The sequence below is a fragment of the Mchenga conophoros genome, linkage group LG2 (assembly GCF_057382185.1).
Source record: "Mchenga conophoros isolate Kocher_MC1m ecotype Shallow Benthic linkage group LG2, M_conophoros_male_GT1.1, whole genome shotgun sequence".
Classification (NCBI taxonomy): Eukaryota; Metazoa; Chordata; class Actinopteri; order Cichliformes; family Cichlidae; genus Mchenga; species Mchenga conophoros.
This window is the reverse complement of record NC_140527.1, coordinates 15896399-15913629: the sequence shown is the minus strand read 5'-3', so window position 1 is coordinate 15913629 and position 17231 is coordinate 15896399. Positions and strand designations below refer to the sequence as shown.

The 17231-nt window shown below is 46.7% G+C and overlaps 3 long non-coding RNA genes across 3 annotated transcripts in view; 1 reads left to right on the top strand and 2 right to left on the bottom strand.

Moving 5' to 3' along the window:
- Positions 1–17231, top strand: part of LOC146581796 (uncharacterized) — a 521657-nt gene that overhangs the window by 351536 nt on the left and 152890 nt on the right. The window lies entirely within an intron of this gene.
- On the bottom strand, positions 11150–11678 carry LOC146581799 (uncharacterized). Its single transcript, XR_014888644.1, has 3 exons — positions 11523–11678; positions 11279–11449; positions 11150–11199 (listed from the first exon to the last, which is right to left on the bottom strand). It is a non-coding gene; the product is annotated as an uncharacterized LOC146581799 (long non-coding RNA).
- Positions 16229–16757, bottom strand: LOC146581798 (uncharacterized). Its single transcript, XR_014888642.1, has 3 exons — positions 16602–16757; positions 16358–16528; positions 16229–16278 (listed from the first exon to the last, which is right to left on the bottom strand). It is a non-coding gene; the product is annotated as an uncharacterized LOC146581798 (long non-coding RNA).

Sequence of the window (17231 nt, the reverse complement as noted above, 5' to 3'; positions counted from 1 at the left end):
AACTTACTGTGAGGAAACAGTTCTAACCACCGTGCCACCATGCTACCCTCATTGTGGCTTATCAAAATAAATCTTTTATTTTTGAGTATACACTTTAATCCTTTAATTGGCAGTTGTAATCAGTTACTACTTAGTTAATTACTTAACACTTAGAGTCCCCCGACAGCAGCAGTGCCCAGCCTTCTACCTTTCTACCTTTAAAACCCGCCTTCCAGCCAAATGGCTGGTAGGCTTTTAGCTAGGCTTTAGCTTCAGCCAAGTGGAAGCTAAATTGTCTAGTCATTCATATGTAAATTAGGTTGTTATCTGGGAATTCTGGAGGGGAGTGGGGGTGTGTGAATGAGGGGGTGGGGGAGCTGCTAAAAGCTGTGAACTTCCTTTTGTGTTCGTCTTGATGCATTCTCAATCATCCAGGGAAATAAATCTCCAAAAGTCACCAACTTGGAGTGTTTCAGTTTGCCATCTTAGGGAGAAATCAACACACATGGGTGTATTTCCTTTGTTGCTGAGATTTATTGATAAAAACAGTACTAAAAAAACCAACCATTTGTACACATATTTACAAATAATAATAAAAAGTGAGTGAGTACATTTCAACATTTTCAGCAATCACTCACAATCCTGGCACTGCCATGGTATCTGGAGTCTGCATTTACCACATGTGTATCTGTAGCAGTGAACACATCGCACAGTGGCATGATTGTTCTTGCATTTGTGTTTGACCTGACACATGGCTCTTTTTCCAGGGCTAGGTGTGGAGGGTTGTGTCCAAAGCAACTGTTCTTTTCTTGCCTTCTTCCCAGCTTCCCAACACTACCAAAAGGAAGCCAAACACTGTCACCCTTTACAACAAAACAAAGTGTGGCGTAGATGTGATGGACCAGATGGTTCGGGAGTGCACTGTCTGCAGAGGAACACGGCGCTGGCCAGTTGCCATGTTTTACACGCACACTTTACTTACTTTTTACTTTACTTTACTTACAACATGATTGACATGGCAGCACTGAATACACATGTGCTGTATCAAGCATGCACCGGGACGAAGGAAAGACGGGTGGACTTTCTGGTGGAGCTTGCAAGAGAGTTGGCTCACTCTCATGTAGCTGGGAAGAAGGCAAGAAAAGTATACTTTGTTAATATTATTTTGCATTAATTTTGGCATTTATTTATCATTTAAGGTTTTAGGTTTAATTCAGCTCAATTCAATTTATTTATGATGCTTCAAACCACAACAGTTACTTTAAGTCTATAAGCAAGCACTTGATAACAGCAGGAAGGAAGAACTCCCTTTTAACAGGAAGAAAGCTCCAAAAGACCCAGGCTGTGCAGCCATCTGCTGCAACTGGGTGGGTTTGGTGGAGGAAGACAGGACAAAAGACACAATATGGATTACTTCTAACTGAATCATAGAGTCTCTCTTGTTCTTTCTGATCTCTAACCCTTGTCTTTTTAAATTTTATTTTCTAGTTTGTTTGGGTTTTTTTTTTGCAGAGACATTTTATTTAGTATAGTGGTACAGAGTGAAAATTATATTAAATAAATCTCTTAGTGTGTTAATACAGGTGGCTACGGAGCTGGATCAACCGTCCACCACAAGCACAGCGGCCAGAGCAAAATGATAGATTAACATAATGGGAACCACACCCAGCAAGAATCAGCGGCTGTGGAATGGACAGCAGCGAGGGGAGAATTAGAGGAGAAATTAAGGTTTATTGGGGCCAACTGACTTGTGGAGGTTGAGAAAGTGTCCGGAGCATCGCAACAAAAGGTGAAACAAAAACACACACACGCAATCAAAAGCAGCTTACACTTCATAGTTTCTGTTAATCTACGAGCCACTTTACAAACTATCTCAGTTGTGGCTTCTTCATGCTGAATCTAATATATAATAAGCAGCGACATATCTGTTACCGCTGATGACTCTTTTGTCGTGTGCAGCATCCTCGTTGATGTTCTCCATGGTGCTGGATTACCATGTATACGCATGGGAATGTGTTTCATCTTTTTTAAGTAGAAGAAAAGTGAAATCTTTGATCAGTAGTGGAAAAATATGACCTAAAAAAATCTTAATGAAAAAGACAGATTAATAATGAACTTTAACACAGAGATTAACACCGATGAGTATCTGTGTAAAAACTGTGCTGCAGTAACACTGTTGGAATTCTCCACCCAGTGGCACTCCATGCAAAACGGAACACAAAATCTGAATGGGACTGCCAGTCTTTTCTATAACAGCACCACTTATTTATCTGGTAATTACACTCATGCCCAGAAATTAATGTGCTTTTGATTTATTGATCTTTAACTGCTCCCCATTAGAAGCTCCCTCATGTGTGTGTGTGTGTGTGTGTGTGTGTGTGTGTGTGTGTGTGTGTGTGTGTGTGTGTGTGTGAATGGGGGTGGTGGGGGTGGCGGTGCATTTTCTGTGTGCATCTCTTTCATTTTGCATAGTGCAATTCAGTGAAATGAAATGCAAGAGAATCTGTGAACGCTGGCTGCCACAAAGAGTTACATCAGCAGGATGGAGAACAGAGCAAAACAAAACTGTGCCTTCTGTCTGACTTGTTTTCTCAGTCTTATCTGCCTGCTATTCTAAAGAGGCCAACACCACAATAACACCGTGTCTTGCAGTTTACAATCTGCCATCAATTATATATTTCATCTGCTTTGTTGTCTTTGTTTAAGTCAAGGATGCATGGTCGCATGAGAACACTGATTAACTAACTTACAACTTACAACCCCCCTGTTATCTTTCTGTTCGTTTTTCATACAGCTGCATAAAGATGGGCAAAAAAGTATTTCCTAAATCACTGCAACAATCACAGCAGTTCATCGATCCGGTCCCAGATGTTGCTGGCGGCAACATCTGTATCCAGTTCTGTTTTTCAAAGATGAAGAGCAAACTGAGTATTGCTGTGACTAAACAACTCTAATTGCTTAGCAGCACTAGAAATTGTGAACAGGGACTGCCTTTTTTTTGTTTTTTAAGATATTTTAATGCATTTTTAGCTTTTCAGTCAGTATTCACACTCTGTTGTTAGTCTTTGTCATTCTTTTAAATGCTCCCCATGAAGACAGAAATACTCCTTCCTCTTGTTGACATTTTCACTGCTGAGAGTAAGTTTGTTCTTTCAGCTGGAAAGTTTGCTTTATAGTCCCTTTGTTCTCACTGTGTTATATGTCTTCACATGCAAATCATTTCAATTTTTAATAAGCTATTTATTATCTTACAATACTAGTCTAGACTCAAAAGGAACCAAGTCTTTCAATGCATGCTACAGTATACCCATCTGGTCTAAATCCTTGTATCCATCAAGAATTTTCAAACTATGGTTATATTTGTTTTCTGTTTTCATATATATTCTGTTAAAATGATGGATGATGGTTGTGTTCAAAATCTCAAATAATGAGATGAGCATCTGTTTTGGTGGCTTCTGCTTCACAGTAAAAGCATTTTGCATTTTGTGTGCTTCCTTTGGTAGTTGAAACAATTCATTTTCAACCTGCAAAACTGAAACACTTTTTCTATGAAAATCTTTAAACAAGCTGAATGAACCTTATTCTTCAAGGACACGGCTCGTTTGTCAAGCTTTGTAGTTTGTTATCAAGTCTACATGCTGCAGATATTTCTGACTGTAGATACTGTGCAATGTGGAGTTCAACGAAACCTCTCCACTTCAACCTGTTTGCAATCTTATACCTGTCACTCAGGTATAAATAATGTTTCATACATTTAGATGGTAGTAGTAGAAATAGACATGCTAGAAAAATAAGATTTGTCTTTATTTATTTTTCATTATTGTACTCAGTGTGCCTTGGGGTACCTGCTGAAGCTCCCCCTCATTTGTAACAATCATATACTTATACCACTGATTGCCCCCACGGTTTGTCTGTGATTCATCAAATTAGCTCTTTTTTTAACACAAACAGTCCCTCTGCTGTCAATTAAGTTGATCCAGTTAATCCTCAAAGTAAAGGTTGAGGTCAATAGAGAATCTACAAAACTCTGTGGATGTTACAAGCTTGGTTTGAATCAAAAGTCCACAGAGTTTTCCAAGGTATGCCTGCATGATAAGCACACCGTCAGACCAATTTGAAAGGTGATTTTACCAATTCTCTCGAGAGTCCAGGATTTTTTATTCTATTACATACATCTAGCTAGTAAAACCCGTAAGCATAGAAGGCATAGAATTAAAATGATAGTTTCCAACCCTCGAAAGAAAAGGTACAACACTTACATTATAAAAAAAAAAAAGAAGTGTGTATCTTACCATTTCAAGGTAGATACACTCAAAAATTATTCTTAAATGATGATTTAAGAATCATAGATTAAATTATGAGTTTGAGTAAAAAAACATTTTTTTTCCAGATAATAAATAAATAATGACTAGGAAAATATACTTGGTGCAAACTAAATGTATAGCAGTAATGTGCATTTCATTTCACCATAACCCATTAAATGTAATGTTTTACACTGTACTTTTGTAATAAAATCACATGGAACATTTACATGACATCAATATTATAGTATTCTGTTGTTTTAAATGTTCTTTCCTGGAACATTTATGCATGTAAACACAGTTTTGCAGATTACAGTTTTGTCTGGTTGTGACAATAGCTAAGGAGTGAATATGGTGTAGGCAACAGCTCCTGGGAAAACAATATCCATATCTTCTGTACTGGAGGTTAGTGATGACAGCTCTGCAAATGAAGATGTACCTGAATTTATTGAGGATGTGGGATGAGAGTGTTGTAGCTATTCAGAGCTCCTGGTGGCAATCTACACCCAATTTGGACTGATGAGGCAATTTCATGTAGTTGAGTTTTTTTTCCTCCCCAATTTAGGGAACTAACAGAAGTGAGAAATGTGTGATCTTCTTTCTGCTGCTGTGGGAATGGCTGGAGATAAGACTAAAAAGGGAAGAGGTGGTGTTACTTCCAAAAGTTCATAGAGACTCCAAAAGTCTTTTGTTTGTTCAAAATCAGTAGAAAGACTTACAAAAACACCAGTGATGCCCCAACTGTCCATGCATACTTGCCTCTGGAGCAATAATTGTATACATATGACTGTGGTTACTGACTGTTGTGCTGACTAATGTCATAAAATGCCATTCTGAAAAGTTACACAAGTGTGGCGGGAAAAAAAGTATATATGAAAAAGATTACACTGTAGCAAGATAGAGATATTCATGTATTTAGAAAAAACATACTTCTCTAGTGGACTTTGAGCATCAGGTCAGGCGATTGGCTGGGTCAGTCGAGAGTTTCTTTGGTTGTGGGGTTTGAAATCCTCTTCTTGCCGAAACATCCACCCTCATTTCATCTCCATCATTCTGGTGGCACCAGAATTCCATTAAGAATATCTTGTTACATTTTGATATGCAGTGCCCTGTGACCTCGGAATACAGTATATACAGTGGGGCAAAAAAGTATTTAGTCAGCCACCGATTGTGCAAATTCCCCCACTTAAAATGATGACAGAGGTCAGTAATTTGCACCAGAGGTACACTTCAACTGTGAGAGACAGAATGTGAAAAAAAAATCCATGAATTCACATGGTAGGATTTGTAAAGAATTTATTCGTAAATTAGGGTGGAAAATAAGTATTTAGTCACCTCAAACAAGGAAAATCTCTGGCTCTCACAGACCTGTAACGTCTTCTGTAAGAAGCTTTTCTGTCCCCCACTTGTTACCTGTATGAATGGCACCTGTTTGAACTCATCATCTGTATAAAAGACACCTGTCCACAGCCTCAAACAGTCAGACTCCAAACTCCGCCATGGCCAAGACCAAACAGCTTTCGAAGGACACCAGGAAAAGTATCGTAGACCTGCACCAGACTGGGAAGAGTGAATCTACAATAGGCAAGCAGCTTGGTGTGAAAAAAATCAACTGTGGGAGCAATCATCAGAAAATGGAAGACATACAAGACCACTGATAATCTCCCTCGATCTGGGGCTCCACGCAAGATCTCATCTCGTGGGGTCAAAATGATCATGAGAAGGGTGAGCAAAGATCCCAGAACCACACGGGGGGAACCTGGTGAATGACCTGCAGAGAGCTGGGACCAAAGTAACAAAGGTCACCATCAGTAACACACTACAACGGCAGGGAATCAAATCCCGCAGTGCCAGACGTGTTCCGCTGCTGAAGCCAGTACATGTCCAGGCCCGTCTGAAGTTTGCCAGAGAGCACATGGATGATACAGCAGAGGATTGGGAGAATGTCATGTGGTCAGATGAAACCAAAGTAGAACTTTTTGGTATAAACTCAACTCGTCGTGTTTGGAGGAAGAAGAATACTGAGTTGCATCCCAAGAACACCATACCTACTGTGAAGCATGGGGGTGGAAACATCATGCTATGGGGCTGTTTTTCTGCCAAGGGGACAGGACGACTGATCCGTGTTAAGGACAGAATGAATGGGGCCATGTATCGTGAGATTTTGAGCCAAAACCTCCTTCCATCAGTGAGAACTTTGAAGATGAAACGAGGCTGGGTCTTACAACATAACAATGATCCAAAACACACCGCCCGGGCAACAAAGGAGTGGCTCCGTAAGAAGCATTTGAAAGTCCTGGAGTGGCCTAGCCAGTCTCCAGACCTCAACCCCATAGAAAATCTGTGGCGGGAGTTGAAAGTCCGTGTTGCTCGGCGACAGCCCCAAAACATCACTGCTCTCGAGAAGATCTGCATGGAGGAATGGGCCAAAATACCAGCTACTGTGTGTGCAAACCTGGTAAAGACCTATAGTAAACGTTTGACCTCTGTTATTGCCAACAAAGGTTATGTTACAAAGTATTGAGTTGTATTTTTGTTATTGACCAAATACTTATTTTCCACCCTGATTTACGAATAAATTCTTTACAAATCCTACCATGTGGATTCATGGATTTTTTTTTCACATTCTGTCTCTCACAGTTGAAGTGTACCTCTGGTGCAAATTACTGACCTCTGTCATCATTTTAGGTGGGGGAACTTGCACAATCGGTGGCTGACTAAATACTTTTTTGCCCCACTGTATTATAGCATCCAAAGAGGTTTGGTCTCATGTGACCAGACTATATTCTCCTAGTATTTCACAGGCTTGTTTCGGCAAACTTTAAACATGCTTCAACATGCCATTTCTACGGCAATAGAGTCTTGAGTGTTGAGTGTGCATATAGGCCACTGCGGCTGAGTGCGTTACTTATTGTTTTCCTTGAAACAATTGTACCTGCTGATTACAAGTCTTTCTATAGCTCTCCACAAGTGCTCCTTGGCTGTTGGACAACTCTTCTGAAAATTCTTTTCACTCCTGTCTGAAATCTTGTAGGGAGCACCTGGTTGTGGCTGTTTATGGTGAAATGACATTCTTTCCGTTTCTGGATTTTGGCCCCAATTCACTGGAACCAGGACCGGTCTCTGGTATATGCAATTGTTTAGGGCAGGGGTAGGCAACCTTTCTGATGGCGAGTGCCATTTAAAATTTCCTCAGAAGTCAGTGTGCCATATGATTACATTAGCAATAAATTTAATAACGCTCTATATGAACAGTTACACACTATATAGAACAACTTTATCGAATTATATTTGTTCGCAGATGTTGGCAGCTATCAGCGAATATTTATCAGCTATTTTGAAACAAAAAAGGACACTTTTTATCCATAACAAGAACTCCATAACAGCAAATGAACTGTACAACAGAAAATGCAATTGCTATTTATGGTCTCCTCACAACAACGATAAGAAAAATAAACTGGGCCAATATGGCATGTCTGTTAATACAGAGACACACATGTTAATGTGATCTCTGGTCTTCCACTCAGAGACACAGGTCTCCAGGTGTCCAGCATTCAGACGGCTACCTGAGGACACTCATGTGAGAGAAAATCTGCTCACACAGATATGTAGAGCTAAATACCGTCAATAAGGCCTCTGCAATGTTCTGAAGACAGTTAAACTTGAAAATGCAAGCTCCATGAGCACGGAAAACTATGGATCCCAGCTTCTTCGATGTTGCATTAACTGGCATTAACTCAGCCAGTTAATGCGAGACAAATCTAGCTGCTCATTAAAGATTTCTGGTTTGATCAGAAAATAAAACATTGGTCCATACACATGAAAGTCCCAATTTGCGATATGCACCGTTGGCACGGCCATTTATTTTTTGATGCACCTTCTCAGATTAATTCACTGCGTGGTCGTGCACAGGGCTGGACTGGGACAAAAAATCAATCCGGGCAATTTGACTACAGACCACCAGGTATAGGAAAAGCCATAAAGCCTTTGAATGAAAACAAACGCTGTGGTGACAGTGATGTACACTGTCTTGTTGGTATATGCATGATTTCTATACATTTTACATCAGATAAAAACTTTGGTTGTAAGCTTCAGATAATTATTTAATAACACCCAGACATTTTAAATGAGAATAAGAAAGTATATCTTTGTGACCCCCTGTCCCTGTTAATGCCCTACCTGACCCTCTGCAAAACTTTGCTAGATCCGCCCCTGCACAGTTACCAGCTGTCAGCTACTTAGAAAAGGATCCTGGTGTTATTTGTCTCTTAGAAACAGTTCATAACTTCCCTTCAACTCATTCATGTCTAGCGCAACATCCGGCGGTTTTTCCTCTTTCTGGCACAAAGTGGGAGATAAACAAATAAGAGAGAAAAGCCGATCAGCTGATCATTGATCAGTTTCATGATTAAAGTAGCAACAGGAGAGGGAGGGGGAGAGAATGAGAGAAGAAGAGGCAGCTGTGCAGCAAAAACAAAGAATAACTCCAACTTTGTGTCTTTTTTACATTCTAGCAGAAGTACGGGACAAACTGCGTCCCTTCTCAGCTCAACACGAAACGCGTAATAATTTCTCTGAATGCGGGACGATTTCATCTTTTTATGGGACAGTTGGCAACTCTACTAACTAACCTTATGAATAAAATAAAGTTCACTATCAGTAATGTGGCAGGATGAATGTTATTCCTTGGTTCAACCCACTTTCAGCCTGGCGCATTAGGGGGCGCTAGTATAAATAGTGGCCATTTGAGCATTTCAGTATCGCTTACCTGTGATCTCCTTTTTGGTCACCTGACTTCCCTTTGGTGTTGCAGAGATCATTCTGAAGCCTCCATCGCGGCTGGTAGGTGTTTACTCATTGTAGTGTGTACATTACCTTACTTGGTGGTAAACAGATATTGTTTTTAGGTCATAGCTGTAGAAGCCTCCTATGAGCCACTCTGCTCATGTTTGATGACGCGGTTTACTTGGTACATAATTAAATTTTGTTACGATCTCTGCCTTTTATTGTTCTCTTATAGTAATTATTATGCTTTTCAGGAAGTGTGGGCCTTAGTTTTACGCAACGCTACGCTAGCTGAAGTGCTGCTGCTTTGCTTTGCTTTTACCGTCTGTTCCCGTTGCGAGGTTTCTTTTCCTGCTGCTGCCAACTTTTTAAAGTGGACGTCGGCGTGGACAGCGGCCATATGCATGCCGGTTATGGGAGTCAGCTGGCGTACATATTGATTGACCAGATGATTAACTTATAGTCAGGAGGATGGCAAGTTGGAGCAACACGGCGATTCCGTTTGCTCCAGATTTTAAAGTTTTATCCAGATTGTATGTTGTTTTTATGTTGTTTTAATCTGTTGTTTGGATTTTTGTTACGCCACTGGTGGGAGGCCCTTTTTCTAGCTGCAGAGCACCAGTGTGGTCCTGCACTTGGGTTATCCCCCAGCGCTACATATTATATTTGTTGTAATATATTAACATTTCTTTGTTTCTTTTATTCAGATGCGGAGTGCCGACGTGGAGGAGACTAGGGTGCCTTGGTGGTGGGATCCTTTGAGTGTACACACCTGCCTTATTTAGTTTATTAGTGTGAGTGTGTGATTTTGTGTTGCACTTGTGTCTTGGTGTGTTTTCTTTTTTTTGAGTTTGTGTGTGGCATCCCTGCCCCTCCACTGGTAAGCCTCAGCTCTGAATACCTTTTTAAGCATATTTGTACATGGATATTTATGATTGTGCTTTTATACGGTGTTTTAAATAATTATTAATAAATTGTCAACTTGTTTGATCATTGACCTCGTCTCTGTACTGAGTATAACAAACCTAACTGCCTTCTTGGTGATTAGTGTTACTTCCAGTATCCTCTGGGTGAAATTCCTAGAGTGGCGTTGTCTTTTAAACTGTGAAGAGTATTTACTTTATTCTCACCTCGTGCTACCACAGTAACATCATAACACATACCCAGCTGTATAGAAACTCCATCATGCTAGCTAGTACGCAGTACAAGTTATTGTAACTGACTGTAAAAAGTCAGCACAACGAAAATAAACTACCCCTAAACTTGGTTTATATCTGACCCAGATAGACTGCAGGTCATAACTTCTTACCTGAAGTTCAGTTCACCTGACACTCGGACCGGGGGCCACCTCGGGTCTCTCCTCCTCCTGCCTCCCCTTTCCCTCATCCACCTGTTGGCCTCCACCACTTGCTAATGTTACTGAATCTGTGGAAGCTCCGCCGTAGCCACCACCAAACAACTGAGCTATTTTTACACGCCGGCCAGCATTTGGCCAATCCATCATCTTTCATCGTACAAAAAAAAAAAAATCATCGGGCCACCAAGCAAATGCTCGGTATGCCCGATGGCCAGTCCAGCCATGGTCGTGCCATCAGTTAACCCCTGGTTTAGGGCAAGAACCACTCAGGGGAGGGAAATTGGAGATGGGGGGGGGGGAGGTGTATTTATAATGAGACTAAATTACACACAGGTGAACTCTAATATTTACTTGTTTATCTTATTCAGATTTTTTTCAGATTGTATTTGCTTAAAATTGTATTATTTTTGTACCACTTCACAATTGTGCTACTTTGTGTTGGTCTATCACAGAAAATCTCAATAAAAACACTTAGGTTTGTGGTTGTAAGGTGAAAAAAATATGTAAAAGTTCATGGAGTATGAATACTTTTTAAAGGCACTATAAACTGTCACGGCTCAACGGCACGAGGGAACAGGGATGGACACAGGCGCAGAAACCAACCCGGAAGCGAGGTGACAGAAAACAAATGATTTATTTCCACCCACAGGTAAACAAAGGTGAAACACAAAGCGGACTCGTCGGTGATAATGAGGGCGACCTAGACACCTCTAGGAGACGGCTGAGCAGCGGGGACAGCGGGGAGGTAGAAACAGGACTAGGTAGGGGCCGGGGGCACTGGAACAAGAGGAGATCACGATCAGAGGGCTCCAGCAGACAACCAATAATCCTCCGCAGTTGAATTGAATTGCCTTACTTGGTTTCAGATGGAGGGGACAGGTGGAGCGGAAAACCCGGAAGCGGTCGAGGCGTGGGGAGGCAGGCAGGTGAGCGGTGGGCCGGCAGGCCACGTTGTGTAAGCAGCTGGCGGCCCAGGTCCAGGAGGACGGGAGCGAGGGGAACAAGATCTCCACTCCGGGTGCTATCGCTGAGGACAAGAAAAGACAGGTCAGTCATCACACGGCGTTAAGACAAGGTTTAGGATGCTCCACTGAACTAACATGGGAATAGCAGATACTCAGGCGATGAGTGGTTGAGAGCGCAGGTCTGATATACCGCTGGCACGATTGCTCACAGGTGGTCAGCCAGGGAGGGGCAACCGGACTCCGCCTAAAGGAGGAGGAGCCGCTGTCTGAGACCTGCAGGTGCCCAACCAGACCATGACACCACCCCCCCCTCAAGGGTCGCCTCTCGGCGACTGGCCTCTGTAGAATGCCGAAAGCAAGGCGGGGTCGAGAATCCGGGACCGGGGAACCCAGGACCTCTCCTCCGGCCCGTACCCCTCCCAGTCGACCAGGAACTGCCTGCCCCTCCCCCGGCGGCGTACATCCAGGATGCGGCGGACCGTGAAGGCAGGATGCCCACCGATGAGCCGGGCGGGCGGCGGGGCAGCAGGACTCACAACGGACTCACCACAACCGGCTTGACTTGGGAGACGTGGAAGGTCGGGTGGACCCGTAACGAGGAGGGCAACTTTAGCCTGACCGCGGAGCGGCCAACCACCCGCTCCACCTCAAAAGGACCGATGAAGCGTGGGGCCAACTTGCGGGAGTCCGTCCTGAGGGGAATGTCTCTGGCGGATAGCCACACCTTCTGTCCCCGGGCGTAGGCAGGTGCCGCCTTGCGGCGGCGATCCGCGTAGCGGCGCTGGCGGGCGACGGGCAGGCCCAAGGCCCGGCGGGTGCGCGACCACACCCGTCGGCAGCGTTGCAGATGGTGCTGGACGGAGGGGACCTCAAGGTCGGTCTCGCGCTCCGGAAAAAGGGGTGGCTGGTAGCCGAGAGAGGCCTCAAAAGGCGAGAGACCCGTCGCTGACGAGGTGAGGGAGTTGTGTGCGTACTCCGCCCACGGCAATAACGATGACCAGGAAGCCGGGTTGGAGGCAGCGACGCAGCGGAGAGTGGCCTCCAATTCCTGGTTGAGGCGTTCAGTCTGACCATTAGTCTGAGGGTGGTGTCCAGAGCTCAAACATGGCTTCGCTCCCAGGGATGTACAGAACGCCCTCCAGACCTGCGATGTAAATTGCGGTCCCCTGTCTGAGACGACCTCCGAGGGTATCCCGTGCAGCCTAAACACATGGTCGACTAGCAGATTAGCGGTTTCAGTGGATGTGGGGAGTCTCTCGAGGGCGACAAAGTGAGCTGCTTTGGAAAACCTGTCGACCACAGTGAGGATCGCGGTCTTGCCAGAAGAAACAGGTAGACCAGTAACGAAATCCAAAGAAATATGCGACCAGGGGCACCGTGGAATAGAGAGAGGCTGCAGCAACCCAGCCGGGCGTTGCGTGTTAGATTTGCCCCTAGCACAAACACCGCAGGCGGCCACATACTCCTTGACATCTTTATCAATAGACCCCCACCAGAAATACCTTTTAATGAGGGCACTCGTCCGCGCGCCTCCTGGATGGCAGGAGAATGTCCCCTTGTGGACCCAGTCGATCACTTTGGAGCGGGCCGCCTTAGGGACAAAGCGGCGGTCAGGGGGCCCTGTGCCGGGGTCCGGCTCGGTCTCCAGTGCCCGACGGATGTCCACCTCCCACGTGAGGGAACCAACCTTGACGCTCGCAGGGAGGATGGTGGGCACAGCGGACGACTCCCCCGCGGCGTCAAACTGCCGGGAAAGGGCATCCGGTTTCACGTTGCGGGACCCTGGGCGGTAAGAGATTGAAAAGTTAAAGCGACTGAAAAACATGGACCAGCGTGCCTGACGTGAGTTCAGTCTCTTGGCTGCACGAATGTACGTCAAGTTCTTGTGATCTGTCCACACTATGAATGGGTGCTCCGCCCCCTCGAGATAGTGCCGCCACTCCTCCAAGGCCAGCTTCACAGCCAACAGTTCCCTATCCCCCACGTCGTAATTCCGCTCAGCAGGTGATAAACGACGGGAGAAAAAGGCGCACGGATGGAGCTTGGACGCCGTGCCGGAGCGCTGGGATAACACCGCCCCCACCCCGATGTCAGATGCATCCACCTCGAGAATAAACGGTCTCCCGGGGTCGGGGTGAACCAAAACCGGCGCCGAGGTAAACAGTGCCTTTAACTTGGTAAACGCTGCTCCGGCCTCCTGGCTCCAAATAAAAGGGAGCTTCGGTGACGTCAGCCGGGTCAGCGGCGCTGCTACCTGGCTGTAGTTGCTGACGAAGCGCCGGTAGAAGTTTGCGAAGCCCAAGAAGCGTTGCAGATGCCGCCGGGACGCAGGTACGGGCCACTGCACGACTGCCGTAACCTTAGCCGGGTCAGTCTTCACCTGCCCCCCCGCGAGGACGTAGCCCAGGAAGGAGACGGAAGGTGAGTGGAACACGCATTTCTCCGCCTTGACGTACAATTTGTTTTCCAGCAACCGCTGCAGCACGGCTCTGACGTGCGCCCGATGTTCCACCACGTCTTTGGAAAAAATCAGAATATCGTCGAGATAAACGAAGACGAAGCGGTCCAGGAAATCTCGCAGGACATCGTTCACCAGGTTTTGAAAGACCGCCGGGGCGTTTGTGAGACCGAAGGGCATCACTAAATATTCGAAGTGCCCCAAGTGAGTGTTAAAAGCGGTTTTCCACTCGTCGCCCTCCCTGATTCTGACGAGGTGATATGCATTCCTGAGGTCTAACTTGGTAAAAATGGTGGCACCGTGAAGCGGCTCAAAGGCGGAACTGATCAGCGGCAATGGGTATTTGTTTTTTACTGTTATGTCATTAAGCCTCCTGTAGTCAATACAGGGGCGGAGCGAGCCGTCCTTCTTACCGACAAAGAAGAATCCAGCCCCGACAGGCGAAGAGGAGGGTCTGATGATGCCGGCCGCCAGGGAGTCCTTTATGTACTTTTCCATGGCTGCCTTCTCAGGATGAGACAGATTGTAAAGGCGGCTCCTGGGTAGGGGGGAGCCCGGTAACAACGTAATGGAACAGTCATATGGCCTGTGCGGGGGCAGTGCTTGGGCTCAAATCGTGGTACACTGATGGTACGACAGAAAGGTCCACGTCAGCACTCGCGTCACGTGCGGGCTCGGCAACGGCTGACGGCGGGGCTGAGACGAGACAATTGGCATGGCAAAACGGGCTCCAACTTATTACTTTTTGCCCAGCCCAATCCAGATGTGGGTTATGTAGCTTTAGCCAGGTGAAACCAAGGACGATGGGGATGCTGGAGGAATGGAACGTCAGGAAGGGGAGCCTTTCCCTATGGTTGCCTGAGGCGACTACAGTAACAGGAGCGGTACGGTGAGTGATGTGGGAGAAAACTTGGTTATCCAGTGCTTTAACTGGGAGGCTAGACTCCAACTCGAACAGGGGAATATTCAGTTGCTTGGCTAGTTTCATATCAATGAGACTCTGCTCAGCGCCCGAATCGATTAACGCCCGGGACGTGTGGGTTGCGGAGCCGAGCAAGAGCGTAACCGGCAACAGGAAGCGGGGCTTAGAATCACTATAGGTACCGCCCACCCGTATCCCCGGACTTACCGGCGGGCGTTCCCTTTTCCCTTCTCCGGACAGGCGGCAATGAAATGCTCCGCGGAACCGCAGTAAAAACACGAACGAGCGCGGCGACGTCTCTCTCTCTCTTGCGGAGACAACCGGGATCGCCCGAGCTGCATGGGTTCTGGTTCCGGGTCAGCCCTCTCCCCAGCGACTGGGGCTGATGGCTGAACCGGAAGCGGCGACGGGGGAATGTAAACAGGTGACGCACGCCGCACTGGCCGACGGGTACTGGAGTTCCTCTCCCGCTCTCGCTCCCGCAGTCTGTTGTCAATGCGAAGCGAGAGCGTGGCTAACTCCTCGAAGGTAACTGGTTCGTCACGGGACGCTAGCTGATCCTTCATGTCCTCGTTAAGCGACTGCGAGTAGACTCCCTGAAGGGCTTTATCGGGCCAGCCGACTGCCGCTGCGGCGGGGCGGAAGTCGATCAAGTAGTCCGCGATGCTACGGCGGCCCTGGCGGAGATTTAACAGCCGGCGAACCGCACTACCCACCGAGACGGGGTGGGCAAAAGTCCTTTTGAATTCGCCGAGAAAAGCATCGTAGCTACAGGACGGCAACGGGTGTGTGCTCAGGTAAGCCTCGGCCCAATTCAGGGCTCGGTCGCGCAGTTTCCCGATTATATAAGAAACTCGAACCGTGTCCGAAACGAAAGAGCGGGGCGAACGTCCGAACGCCAGCTCGCACTGTAACAGAAAACCGCTACAGGCCCCTGGGTCACCCGCATACGGCTCCGGCTCCGGGGAGGCCGCGTCGCGAAACAGGTGACCCCGCTGGGGCTCGGGATCCGCCGCGGGCTGAGGCAACGGCGCGGTCGGGGTGGGCAGTGCTGAGCTACCGGCGGCGGGTTCCGACTCCGCCGAGGGTTGAAGGGACTGAATGTCGGATTGCATTTTAGCCTGCTCGTCTGTGAGTGTGTGCACTTGAGCCAGTAGGTACTGCAGCGTCTGTTCGTGGCTACCGATAATAGCCCCCTGCTTACTGATCGCTACGCGGGCTGGGTCCGCTGTGTCCATATAACTGGCCTGAGTATACTGTCACGGCTCAACGGCACGAGGGAACAGGGATGGACACAGGCGCAGAAACCAACCCGGAAGCGAGGTGACAGAAAACAAATGATTTATTTCCGCCCACAGGTAAACAAAGGTGAAACACAAAGCGACGCCACCACACTAGTGGCGCGTAGGACTCGTCGGTGATAATGAGGGCGACCTAGACACCTCTAGGAGACGGCTGAGCAGCGGGGACAGCGGGGAGGTAGAAACAGGACTAGGTAGGGGCCGGGGGCACTGGAACAAGAGGAGATCACGATCAGAGGGATCCAGCAGACAACCAATAATCCTCCGCAGTTGAATTGAATTGCCTTACTTGGTTTCAGATGGAGGGGACAGGTGGAGCGGAAAACCCGGAAGCGGTCGAGGCGTGGGGAGGCAGGCAGGTGAGCGGTGGGCCGGCAGGCCACGTTGTGTAAGCAGCTGGCGGCCCAGGTCCAGGAGGACGGGAGCGAGGGGAACAAGATCTCCACTCCGGGTGCTATCGCTGAGGACAAGAAAAGACAGGTCAGTCATCACACGGCGTTAAGACAAGGTTTAGGATGCTCCACTGAACTAACATGGGAATAGCAGATACTCAGGCGATGAGTGGTTGAGAGCGCAGGTCTGATATACCGCTGGCACGATTGCTCACAGGTGGTCAGCCAGGGAGGGGCAACCGGACTCCGCCTAAAGGAGGAGGAGCCGCTGTCTGAGACCTGCAGGTGCCCAACCAGACCATGACATAAACTGAATCACAGGAGCATAAGAAAGAAGGAACATGAGAAGCTGGAAACTGGAGAAGTACCAAGGTTTGAGAGAAGAACTCAAGAAGATGTGGAGGGTGAAGGTAACAGTGGTCCCAGTGGTAATCAGAGCACTCGGTGCAGTGACTCTGAGCTAGGCAAGTGGTTAGAGCAGATCCCAGGAACAACATCTGAGATCTCTGTCTAGAAGAGTGCAGTCCTAGGAACAGCAAAGATATTGCGGAGGACCCTGAAGCTCCCAGGCCTCTGGTAGAGGACCTGGAATTGGAGGATAGTCTGCTTGCAGGGGTGACGGGATTTTTTTTTTTTTAGATAGATAGATATGATTATTGCTTCAGAGGCAAGTATGGGTGGACTAATGGGGGATCACTAGTGTTTTTGTATTTCTTCTAACTCATATATATATATACCAAAAACATATTTATATATACATACTCTAGTTGT